Below are 13,835 nucleotides of genomic sequence, written 5' to 3'. Positions count from 1 at the left end.
AATCAAATCCCCTTGCTGTCTCTGAACTGTGAGAACTCCTGAAGCTATTGCTGTGGCAAATGCTTTGTTTTAAGCTGAGAAAATGTCTCAATTTAAACTTTTCTTGGTTCTGCCTATCCAATCAAGATTTGATTTGAAAAGTTATTTGAAAGTTGTTTAGAAGGGAATGTTAATAAAATTCAGCTGAGTGGATGATTCTGATCTGCTATTTTGGTTCTAAATGCTATTGATTTTTGAAATTTTATTTTGCAGCCTGTAACTTTGTTAAATCTATTAATTGTTTTAATTAATATCTTTACTAATTCTCTAAGAATTCCCCCAAAACCACCATATCACTAGCAAATAAGGATAGTTTTATCTTTTTTGCCTATTTTCATACTTTAATTTCTCGGGTTTTACTGATTAATGTCGCTAGCATTACTAGAACTATATCAAATAATAGTAGGGAGAATGGGTATCTTTGCTTGTTCCATTGTTCTCCATTGTATACAATGTTTTCTTTTGGTTACAGGTAGATGCTTTTTATGATATTAAATAAAGGTTTCTCTATACCTATACTTTTTTCTTATTAGTATTTTATTTTTCCAAATACATGTAAAGATAATTTTCAACATTTATTTTTCTTAGACTTTGTGCTCCAGATTTTTCTCCCTTCCTCCCTTATCTTCCCCTTTCCCAAGACAGCAAGCAATGTGATATAGGTTAAATATTTGTAATACTTTTAAACATATTTCCATATTTGTCATATCATGCAAGAAAAATCAGACCAAAAGGGGAAAAAAACATGAGAAAAAAAATTGAAAAACTATGCTCCAATCCACAATGTCTCCATAGTTTTCTCTCTGGATGCAGATGACATTTTCCATTCCAAGAATATTGGAATTGCCTTGGATCATTGAATTGTTGAGAAGAGTCAAGTTCATCACAGTTGATCATCACATAATCTTGGTGTTACTGTGTACAATGTTCTTTTGGATATGCTCGTTTCACTCAGCATCAGTTTATGTAAGTCTTTTCTAACTTCCCTGAAATCAGCCTCCTCATTATTTCTCATAAAATAATAATATCCCAATCACATTCTCAAACTACAGTTTATTTAGCCATTCCCCAACTAGTGGGCATCCACTAAATGTCCAATTCCTTGTCACTTCAAAAAGACCTATTATATAACCAGTTTTGCACATATAAGTCCTTTTCCTTTTTTAAATCTTTTTGAGAGTGACACTGCTGGATCAAACAATAGGCACAGTTTTATTGCCTTTTGGGCATAGTTCCAAATTGCTCTCCAGAATGGATGGATCATTTCACAACTCCACCAACAATGCATTGGTATCCCAGTTTTACCACATCCCCTCCAATATTTAGCATTATTTTTTTCCTGTCATCTTAGCCAATCTGAAAGGTTTGAAGTGGTACCTCAGAATTTTCTTAATTCACATTTCTCTAATCGATAATAATTTCATATACTAGAAATGTATGTCTATACTTTCTAGAGTTGTTATTTTTTCTTTAGCATAGCAAGGAAGAGTATTGTACTTTATCAAAGACTTTTTCTACATTTATTGAGATAATCATATGGTTTGGGATATTTAGATTTTTAATATGATTAATTATGTTGATTATTTTCCTATGGTTGAATCATTGTGATATCCCTAATATAAATTTCACCTGATCATAATGAATGATTTCTTAGATAAGTCACTGTAGACTGGCAACATTTTGTTTAAAATGTTTGAGTCAGTTTTCATTAATGATAATGGCTTTTGGTTTTCTTTCTGTATTTTCTCTATTCTTAATTTAGACCAGGGGTGAGAAACTTTTTTTTTTTTTTTTTTTTTTTTTTTTTTTTTTTTTTTTGCCAAAAGCCATTTGGATATTTATAACATCATCCACAAGTTATACAAAATTACCAATTTATAGAACTCGAGCAGTGGAAAACTTTTGTACCTAGCTCTCAGCTCATCATTGCTTATTATTATTGTCTTAGCAAATGCATTTGAGGGCCTTATAGGCCCATAGGATGAAGTTCCCTACCCATGGTTTAGACATTACTTTTTTTTTTCAATTATCAGCATCAGAAATATTCCTTTTATTATTAAAATAATTCAAGTAGGAAATGCTCCACAGTAATATCACATGTTCTTCCACTTCAGCCTTCCTTTTACCTAATTAAGCCTAGAATCAGAAGCAGCAGAGAAGACAGGATGAGGAGGGAAAATGAGAGAGGGAAGGTAAGAAGTGAGCATGACAAAGATATGACTGTATGGAGAATGAGGAATTTGATAGAATGTGACAAAGAGAAAGGACAACCTGAAAATGAGAAATATTACTCTGATATATCCCAAGGAAGCTAAAGGACAGGACAGTTTGTACAAGGTGTCAATGGATGCCTAGTACTGTCTTTCTTTTCTTCCAAACCCGAAGACCAGGAAAATTGTCTCAAATAGATTCTAGTAGGATATTTTCTTTCTCAATTTTTGAAAAAAAAATTGTGAAATATTGGTACTATTCTGTTAAAATTTGATAGCATTCTCCTGTAATTACATCAAGACTGAGAATTTTTTTCCCCTCTCCTTTGGTAGCTCTTTTACACCTTGACCTAATTTTAAGTTTGGGCTGAAGATCTCTAAGTGGTCTTCTATAGTCTGGATATGTTATATTTTTGAAAGCATTCTTCCATTTTTCTTTTTTCTTTTTGCAAAACAGTTAATTTTATTTTACTTTTTGAAGAAAATAATATGTCTGGAATTCAGGATATTTAATAAATAGAGATAAGAAAAGTCCATTTCTCCAACAGTTTTACTGAACCAATTCATCAATTCTCAAATATCAGTTCTAATGCATTTCTTACATTGACACCAACAATTACAAAACAAAAACAATCTTATTTAACTTCCGTGGACATATGGTTCCGTTCTCTATTGTGAAGAAACAAGTAGAATATAAGCTCTTCCAGGGCAAAAAAATGTTTCATTTTCATGTATCCAGTGTTTAGTTCTGTGATATAATGAACACATATTTGTTGAATTATAATAAAACCATTTTGGTAGCTTTCAGAAGCCTTATCACCTAGCTGAGAAGAGGCATGTCTAATGCACCATAAGCCTAAGTGGATGCCAAGAGCTTTTGCTTAACAGGAGCAAATTCTTTAGGGGGAAGAGAACCATTATTCCAGTGAGATGAATCTAGTACAAAGGAAGATTTCCTGTGAGTTCTCAATTAAAATAATCCACATTCAGATGGATTAGTTTTGCAGAATTTATAAATAGTTCTATTATTTTAAAAAAGTTTCTTGCCCCCCCCCTTTATTTCAACTTTCTCTTCATTTCAATGCTCCCAAGAATCCCAGTTTGCCTAAGAAATCATGCCAAATTATAATCCCTGTTTTCCCTAGTTCTATCCTAACACAGACTGCTAATTCCAATTGTTCTCTAGCTCTTCCAATCCTATTCTCCTTCTTAATTACATTTTAGTGAAAGTAAAAACAAGAGACATCATTAGAAAATTATACAATTTTCAAGAGCTAGAAGTTATCTTAAAGACAATTTCAACCCCTTCCTTTTATATAAAACTGAAGCTTAAAGACAATGAACAACGTCACACAACTAGTGGCAGAGTTGTGACAAAATTCTAAAATTGCTGATTCCTATACTCAGTTCAGTCTAATTGTACTCCAACATGGAAATCTGTCCTGGTATGAATGGAATATACTCTCCATCAATTGTTTTATCTCTCTATATATCTTGTGCTTGCTTATGCTTATCAGTTTTACTTATCATATTTACTTTATCATAGCATTATACACAATTTGGGGCTTTTAAATGTTCTGACAGTTTGAGAATCACCATTCTTCTATTTCTTTTGTGTTCTCATTTTGTCAGTATATAAATGTCCATAGTGAGTTCTGACTATTCTTTTTATGTATTCCAGTTTTGCTCAAATTTCTTCTTGCTTGCTTTCTATTTTATTGATTTCATTTTCTGCTCTCTTCTTTTTAATCAAATTGTTTATTAACTTTGGTAGTTCATAACAAAGAACCAGATTTTAGTTGTCTTGATCATTTCTTTGGGATTTTAAATTTTATTTTATCTCTAATTTTTGCTATCTCCTCTTTTTTGTTATTTTAGATTTTTTTGGTTGTTGGATATCTAATTTTAAAAAATTATTTTTGAGTTTATTAATCCTTTTTATTTTGTTAACATATATTTATAAAGATATAATTTTTTTACCCTGACAACTGTTAACAGCATTTCAGAAATTTTGGTACTTTGTTTCTATCTTTTCTTGATGTATATTAAGAATTTTGCACTTATCCAATTCAAATGACATTCTGATATCCTTTAAGAAAAATGCCAGGAGTTGGATTAATTAATGTGTTTTTCGGTGGTGCCATATGACTTGATGTCATCCATGTATGTATATCAAGTAATTAATAACACATTTTTGTATAAATCTTTCTTTTACGTGGGAGCTACATTTAATCCAATTGTGGGAAAAGAGATTTAACATTAGACAAACCTATAATGGGCTTACACCTTTTCCCAGAAAAATGCTGTGTTTTATATCAATTGTTTTTACCATTTTAAATGAAGAACAGTTTTCCACATTGATGTCAAATAATCCAGTGTTCTCACTATACTTTTTAAATTATACTATTTTATAAATTTAGAGAACATAAATAAACTGCTCATGTGAGACTGTAATAATCAATAAAGGCAATGCAGATATTATAACATTTTTGAGAGGCTTATTAAATAATCACCCAGTTAACAAGTTGCCTTTTATTCTCTTGAGATTTTTTGTTGTTATTATTATTATTATTCCCTTCAAGGTCCAAATCATTGTCCATTACCAGTAACAATTAACTATTGGCATTGCAAAGAGAAAGAGCAATTTAATTTTCTTCATTTTCTCTTTTCCAACCTTGAGAAAATACAATAAGCACCTATCTTATAGTATATAATGAAAATAACTCTTTTGACCTACTACTTACTACTAAAGCAGTGAAAGATGAAATACCTGTGAGATAATTCATAGTATGAAAGCATGCTTTTGGCTCTAGCTAGCAACAGGAAGTAAACTATCTTTAATACATGTCTCCTAGAAAAAAAGACAAAGCTTCCCAATTAAACCACTATAGAAGGAATGAATTAGGCTAGGTCTCACTTCAAGAAAAAGAACCAATACCAGTAATCAAAGGCAGGAAGACAATCAGCACTCCATTTTGTGAATTGTCTAACTCTATTTTTTTTGCTTAAATTCTTGTTTTTTGTTTAAATTTATTTTTACTTAAGTTTTTATTTTCAAAACATATGCAAGGATAATTTTTCAATATTGACCTTTGAAAAACTTTGTGTTCCAAAGTTCCTCCCCTTCCCCCCACCCTTCCCCTAGATGGCATATAATCCAATATATGTTAAACATGGTAAAAATATAAGTTAAATCCAATATAGACATATGTATTTATACAATTATCTTGCTGCACAAGAAAAATCAGATCAAGAGTAAAAAAGAGAAAGAGAAAATAAAATTCAAGCAAACCATAACAAAAAGAGTGAAAATGTGCAAGTTTTTGTTTTGACACCTTCTAGACCTATTATTATTTATTTTATCAATTCAAAAATATACATTAAGGACTGATATCTATGTACTCATTATTCTAAAGATGTACTTCACATTAGGCTTTGATTTTAGGATGCCAGCTGATGTTGTAATCCACCCTCACTTCCCACAGTTCTCTCTCTGGGTGTAGATGGCTCTCATCATCACAAGATTATTGAAACTTATTTGAATCATCTCATTGTTGAAAAGATCACATCCATCAGAACTGATCATCTTATAATCTTGTTGTTGTCATGTACAATGATCTCCTGGTTCTACTCATTTCACTTAGCATCAATATATGTTAATTTTTTCAAGGCTCTCTGAAATCATCCTGCTGATCATTTCTTATAGAATAACAATATTCCATAATATTCATATACCATAATTTATTTAGTCATTCTCCAACTGATGGTCATCCACTCAGTTTCCAGTTTCTTGCCACTACAAAAAGGGTTGCCACAAACACTTTTGTACATGTGGATCTCTTTCCCTTCTTTAAGATCTCTTTGGGATATAAGCCCAGTAGAAACTCTGCTGGATCAAAAGGTATGCACAGTTTGATAACTCTTTGGGCATAGTTCCCCAACTCGTTTAAGAATAGAAAAGTTTCAATATCAAACAAAACATCCTCCACATTTTTAGGCTTATCAGCTCTCACCAAACAGTCCATTCCAATTGCAGTGGGCCCCTTTTAAACTTACTGATACTGTAACTATGTTTTCAGAATAGTAGAGGAAAAACACAAAACTAAACTAAAAACAAAACAAAGTCAGAATATTTCTCCTGATCAACACTTATGTCTGCTATACATTTTATCCAGGTCCTTGGGATGAAATAAAGTGACTATCGTTCTACAATTTTTAGATTTTAGATAAGAAATTCCTTGAGTTTCTTGGGATAATGAGGATCCAGAAAAGGAAAATTTAATTAAAAGATGGATCAAAAGGTTCTCATTTATTCTGGACTGAGAGAGAGAGAGAGAGAGAGAGAGAGAGAGAGAGAGAGAGAGAGAGAGAGAGAGAGAGAGAGAGAGAGAGAAAGAGAAAGAGAAAGAAAGAAAGAAAGAAAGAAAGAAAGAAAGAAAGAAAGAAAGAAAGAAAGAAAGAAAGAAAGAAAGAAAGAAAGAAAGAAAGAAAGAAAGAAAGAAAGAAAGAAAGAAAGAAAGAAAGAAAGAAAGAAAGAAAGAAAGAAAGAAAGAAAGAAAGAAAGAAAGAAAGAAAGAAAGAAAGAAAGAAAGAAAGAAAGAAAAAGAAAGAGAGAAAGAGAGAAAGAAAGGGAGGGAGGGAGGGAGGAAGAAAGAGAAAGAAAGAAAGGAAGAGAAAGAAAGAAAGAAAGAAAGAAAGAAAGAAAGAAAGAAAGAAAGAAAGAAAGAAAGAAAGAAAGAAAGAAAGAAAGAAAAGGAAAGATACAAAACTGAGTAGAAAGAATTGAATTTTGTTTCTAGTCTTTGTTCAGCTACCAACTTATCACTTAAGTTTTCTGTGCCTCAATTTTCTCCCCTGTAAATTGTAGATAATATTTACTCTGCTGGTATTGCGGGGTTATTGTGAGAATGAAATAAGATAATGAATATGAATATATGATTAAGAACAAGATACATATACAAAAACACATATAAGGTATTACTTAGATATTGTTTTCTGTTGATGTAGCAAAACTAAAACATGTGACCATCTGATGAAAAGAAGCAATGTGGAAAGTGGAAGGCATACTTCTCTGGGAAGCAGTAGGCCTGGGGCAGGTCTTATTCTGGGCTCTACCCTTAACTAGTAATGTTATGTTAGGCAATTTCCTTAACTAGGTGTCAATTATGTCTCTTTAATATTACAGCTTTAGGTATATGATCTCTAAACATTCTACATTGTGTCATTCTCAGAAAATTAATTAGAATTTAGTCTCAATCTGAGGTTAGATTAATCGACAGTATTCTTCCAAATAAAAGCTGTACTGATGAGACTTCATGAATATACAACTACAAGTAGCACAAGAACAAATACTCTCTATTTTCTAGTTAAATATTCTATATATTTCTGTATTTGCCCTTCCTTCAATTATATATTGGAGGTTACTTAGGGACGGAATAGGTTGGAAGAAATCACTTGTAATTCTCTATTCTTTATGAAGATTAAGAGTGGTAGATTTTCCAAAAATGCCAGAGAGAAATACTCTAATGATATTAGTGTGGGCGCCTACCTAGGATCCATTCTGTTTCCCTTTTCTGTGGTTAATGATCTTTGCTTTAATAGCAAAGCCAATTTACTTTAGTAAATGATGAGCTGGATCACTAATGTGTTTTTGTCTCAGAGAAATACAGAAAGCCTTGTGAGAAAGGTTTGGGATAGTGGAATTTTTATTTTATGGATGAGAAGAACAGGAAAACAAGTCAGATGATAGGTAAACTAATGCTATAAAAGTACAAGTACAAGAAAGAGACTGCAATGATTCTTTAATTACCCAGGAGAAGCCAATCAAAATGTTGAATGAAGGATTTTGTATGAGGACTGGTTGAAAGAACTCAGGATGTGTGCCAGAAAAGAAGGTTAAGGAGGGGAGGGCATCTGAGGATATGAGTGGTATTAATATTTTTGAAAGATATTTGATAATCTATTTTGGAAGATGACTGGTTTTGTTTTGGTTTGAGCATGGGAGATTATGTAGAAGGTGTAAAGAAATAAATTTTGGCTTGATAGCTGGAAATAATTAGAGCTATACAGAAGTGGTCCCACTTCGCTAGGCGTCTTCAAGAAAAGATTGAATGACCATTTGCAGGGTATGTTGTAGCGGGAATTTGTGGAGAGGGATAGGAAATGAACTAGATAATTACCAAGGTCTCTTCCAGCTCTGAAATTCTTTAAACATTTTTGTACGTACCTCTGTAAATAACTTTGTTGAATCCTTGTAGGATATTTCATAAAGTGGAACAGTGCTGGATTAAAAATATTCTTAAGTCTCTTCAGACCCTGAGAGCTTAGTTTCTTTGTAAGTGTGTATTGCTTATGATTCTTGAATGCAAGGCTGAACATGCTGAATTCATTCACATTTCTATAGGGCTTTGAGGCAATAATGTAGGGGTAGGTGGCATAAAGGTCAATTTGTCCCATATTACAGAGGAGAATACTGAGACTTAAAAAGAGGTTAGATGACTTGCCTAAGCTTGTAGAGCTGGGAAATGTCAGGGCCAGGATTTAAACCAAGTCTTCAGACTTCTAAAACTGACCTTCCATCGTACCATGTTTTGAGCATATCAGACAAGGTTTCTTCATCTGTCAAAACTATCTCTTGAACTCATGTAGAAAGGACTATTCCCAATAAGTAGTATGCACTGTCAATGTGTGGCTCAAAAGGAGGCAGAATAGGTATCTCTAGCTTTTTCTCCCAATTTTATACCAGGAGGGGAACAGGGAGGTGGAGGTAAGTTACCAGGCTAGAATTATATCTAGCCGATCCCTTAAATATCATTAGTCTAGGGGATGAGGTTTTCAGATTTAAGATAACAAATGATCACTTTTATTGGAGGGTCAGGGAGGACCCTAAATGCTATATCTAAGACTTGACCCCTTGATGTTAGTCACATATTGGATAGCAACTAGCAAAGAAACCCATTTTATCTGAATCAGTAACAAACCAAATAAAAGACACCCACGCACACAATACAGGGGGAAGTAGTTCTGTTGGTAACTGAGTAACTCAGCTCAAATAAGAGAGGAAGTCCTAGATCTCACCCAAAAGAAAGTTCCCTAGTCTAGCAAGCTGAGGATGGAATAACAGAGACTGCCAGCCCCAGTCGTGTCAGCTTCTTCCCATTGGCTTTTCCTCCAACAACCTGAAATGGAGAGGACATTGTGCACTATCTTTCTCAAAGCTAGAAGTCAGACGTGTCCGATTTGACTGCAGAAATCAGAGATTCTCACGCTGAAAGAAGCTAAAGAAATCCTCTTCTTTCCTGCTCTCACCAACTCGGCCTCTCCCTCACACAAGCAGGAGGCCACCAACTCCATCAATAAGGAAAGAGCATATACCAATTACCAACGGGCAGGGATCATACTAGCAGCTTCTATTTTCTCACGGCCTGCTGTTTTTACAGCTATGTCTCATTACCTCTCCCCTCCAGTTTACTGAAGTTGTCTAACAATTCAAGAGTAAAATTGTCTAGACTTTACTCATTCCAATGCACCCTTCATACCACTTCCTTAGACATCCATCAGATCATTCAAGCCACTGATAAGGATCCCTCTGCGGCTTCCGATTGCTTAATTGAATAAACTCCCTAACATCTTAGCCTGACGTTTAAGACTACAATCCCACGCCATCTGCCTTACAACTTTATCTAACATAACACACAATTACTTAGTCTATACTCCGGCCAAACCAAGCCTCCCTTTGTGCAAACACTGGAGTTTTGTTTTTTTTTTCTTTTTACTTCCCCAACTTTGTTTACTGTTCCCTAAAATACCATACCTCTCCTCCCTTTCACCATCTCTGCTGGTTAAAAATCTAACTCATTCTTCAAGTCCAAGGTTCAAAGTTACCTCCTCCATGAAGTCTTCTTTAATCTCGTTCTTCTAATTTCTCCCCTCCCCCCAAAAAGAAAAAAAAAACCCTTAGATACAGCATATAAGCTTAATTAAATGTGGTTTTTGGTAGTATAGTTGATATTAAATTAGAAGCTTCTTGAAGACAGGAACTTTATTTTTTCTTCATGCAGATTTAGAGCTAAAAAGGACATCGTATGCAGTCTTATTCTGAGGCCATATTCTGGTTTCTGTTCTCATTAGGAATGCGCCTTGTCAGCGCTCTCCGTTTACAGGTGAGGCCTTTAATGTGACTTGACCACATTTCACATTTAGTAAATGACAGGGGCAGGAGCTAGACAAAGCCGAGATTCGAACACAGGGCCTCTGACCTCTTTCCACTGCACAATTTCAAGAACTTTTTGTTCATTTGAAAAATCGAAAAAGAAAGGTATGTTTTAAATGTGAACAGGGATTCATATGTAGAGTGACTATAAATAGGAATGCCTGTAATCTCTGGTACATGACTGACCATGGTGTGGAGTTTTACAGATCTAAAACTGAAAATGAGCTTGGCTCAACCAATCCTCTCGTGCTAAAGATGAGGAAACTGAGGCTCAAAGAGGTAAAGTAGCTTGCTCCAGGCCATACTGCTTAGTGGCTGAGCTGTTATTTGAACTTACCCCTCAAGTGTAGTCTTTTTTCCTTTGCACTATGCACAAGCCAGATGAGCAGGTCTGAATAAATAAACCACCATCTCCTCCTGCCTTTCCCCCCCCACACCCCCCCACACACACCATAAACACACACACACCACACACACACACCACAACCACACAACCCCCCACACCACACACACATACACCACACACACCACAAACACACATACCCCACACACATACCCCCCCACACACCTACACCATACACACCACAAACACACACCACACACCACACACATACTACAAACACATACACACACACCACACACATACACACCACACACACACCACAAACACACATACCCCACACACATACCCCACACACACACCTACACCATACACACCACAAACACACACAACACACCACACACATACTACAAACACATACACACACCACACACATACACACCACACACACCACAAACACCTACAAACACACACGCCACACACACCACAAACATACATACACACACCACACACACACACCACAAACACATACATACACAACCACACACCACAAACACATACATACACACACTACACACACCACAAACATACATACACACACCACAAACACACACATACACACACTACACACACCACAAACATACACACACACCACACCCACAAGCACATACATACACTACACACACACCACACACACACATACATACACACCACACACACACCACACACACCCACTACATACACCCATACCCACACACCACAAACACACACACACCACACTCACCACAAACACATCACACACATTCCTGTTTTGTTTTTGTTTTTCTAGGGGTAGTGGAATGAAGGAGTAAGGGAAAAGTGCTTACATAGCACACTCGGCAGACTTGGCTGTTTTTTCCACCCAAAGGAGACCTGCACGAGCCTGTTTCAGGAGGACTGTGCCATTCACTAGCCTTGTCACCCACCGTGGGGAAGTCTTTCACGGTCCACCACTACACTTTTCTTGGCCACACCCTCTCCCTTGGCGGACGGCCATGATTAAAACACCCCCCACACCCTCACCTCTCGCGGTGAGATGAGCGGTGTGGCTCCGCAGAGAGCTGGCCTCCGGGCCTGAGGGGTTCAAGGCCAGCCTGTTGCCCCAGGCCGGCTGTGTGATATTGAACAAACCGTGTTTAACCTTTAGAAGATGGAAATATGCAGTTAGCAGCGTGCTACTTCCGATGTAAAAGCACATAAATAACCACCACAACACCCTCCCCTCCAAAAAGAAAAAAACCCTCTTCTGGGGAGGGGTTGTTGATGGAGGTCATACTATACCTACCAGCGCAAGCAGAGTGTTACTTTAAAGACGGGGGTGAAAAGTTGGAAGGGGTGAGAGAGGAAGGAGAAGAGGGCAGCCCTGGAACTGCGGTCAGCCGGACAGACAAACAGCCAACTTCCTCCTCCTCTTTTCTCCTCCTCCCGCTCTTGGGCTTCTCCTCCATCGGCCGGAGCGCTTGCGGGGCTGGTGTACTTGCCCCAGTACCCCCCACCCCCTCCCATTGCCGGCCCCGCACTGGTCTCGGAGAAGGAGGAGGAGCCCGGGCTGACCCCGCCCTCCCCGGAATCTTCTCGGGTCCGCGGCTGCCGAGTAGCAGCAGCAGCAGCATCCCGTCCCAGTCCCCGCCTGCTGCGGGCGCGCTGAGTGCCCAGGGAGCCGTGGCGCTGCCCGGCGGCGCGGAAGCCCGGAGCGCGACTGGTCCTGGCAGGGCTGGCTGGGCTGGGCTGAGCCAGTGCTGGAGGCTCCGGCCGCTGCTCCCGCCCGCCCGCCTTCCTGCCCCGGGTGAGTCTTGGCGGCTTGTTGCTCTGGAAGTGTATGGGGGAAAGGAGGCGGGGGAAGAAGATGCAGGGGGAAGGGCGGTGAGGAGATGTCGGGAGCACCGAGTGGGAGCACGGGAGGGCGCTGGAGCTGGAGGGCAGCTGACCTTTCAACAGATGGGTGCTTCTGTGGGGGAGACCCTGCGTTCTTTGGGGGAAACGCCTTGGGCGGGGGCGGGGAAGGGGCCCAGTAGGGCATGGAAAGTAGCTGCTGGATGGGGTACGGGAGGGGTGTGGCTTGTGGGAAAAGAGGGAAGAGGTCCGCTGAGGGACTTGTGTACCGGGAGAATTTAGACGGGGTGGGGGTGGGGCGGGCGCTGGGGATTGCTGGGTAGGGGTGGTCGAAGCGGCCAGACTCAGAAACTTACAAGTGCGGAGGGGGGGGCCAGGCTCTGCCAGGTCTGAGTGACGGTCTTACCCACTGTAGGGGCAGTGGGTCCTCGCGTTAAGGACGCACTTTATGTGACTAGGTAAGGCGAGCCAGGTGTGAGCCCTGTCAAGCGTCCACTTCTTTCTAGAAAGAAAAGAAACCACTGCACCACCCACCCCCTCCAAAAAAAAAAACAAAAAAACAAACCTGCTCCCCCTTCTCCCAAGATCCGGTTCTACCTGGCTCTTTCCCCTCGTTTCTGCAGTTCAGCCTTGTCACTTTAGGTGTGAATTTACTCGGAGTCGGAGAGATGCACCCGATGGCCTCTGACCTTAGAGTGCCTCATTGGAAATGGAAGCACTCGCACTGGAAGTGTCCCTCCCAGGGGAAATACACAAGAACTCCCTTAGACAATGGTCCGTCCTAGGTAATTTACAAGTGCTTCCCCTTATAATCCCACTGCGGGAGTGACATTTTGGGAAACGGCTGTCATAAGCCAGCTTGAATGTGGACAAGTGGAAGTAATTGGGCACTGTGGAAACACGTGGGCCTGGATTGGGAGAACCTCTGTGAACTCCAGCCGAGCCGTGATGCTGTTTGGCAGCTACCTAACTCCGTGAGATCGGTACTGGAGGGGTGAGCCGCCGGTCTGAGGTTCCATTGGGAGCCCTGGGCCACTTCCTCCACCAAAGAAGGCCAGTATGACTACCTGCAGTCTCAGTTGCCAACCTAGGAGAAGCATTTTCCCAGCCAATATGTTCCAGAAGCAGGAGTTGAAAAAAGTTCCGGCTTCAAATGTGTCTG

General features: G+C 38.5%; 1 protein-coding gene across 1 annotated transcript in view; it reads left to right on the top strand.

Moving 5' to 3' along the window:
• The first annotated feature begins 12,406 nt into the window (after window positions 1-12,406).
• The window catches only part of PAQR8 (progestin and adipoQ receptor family member 8), a 46,234-nt gene continuing 44,805 nt past the window's right edge, over window positions 12,407-13,835 (top strand). The window contains exon 1 of the mRNA XM_074310661.1: window positions 12,407-12,626. The gene's annotated coding sequence lies outside the window, so the exon portion shown is untranslated. The remainder of the gene's footprint in view (window positions 12,627-13,835) is intronic.

Source organism: Sminthopsis crassicaudata, chromosome 4 (assembly GCF_048593235.1).
Source record: "Sminthopsis crassicaudata isolate SCR6 chromosome 4, ASM4859323v1, whole genome shotgun sequence".
In the NCBI taxonomy this organism is placed as follows: domain Eukaryota; kingdom Metazoa; phylum Chordata; class Mammalia; order Dasyuromorphia; family Dasyuridae; genus Sminthopsis; species Sminthopsis crassicaudata.
Note: the sequence above shows the minus strand (reverse complement) of the source record. Positions and strands in the feature narration are given on the sequence as shown.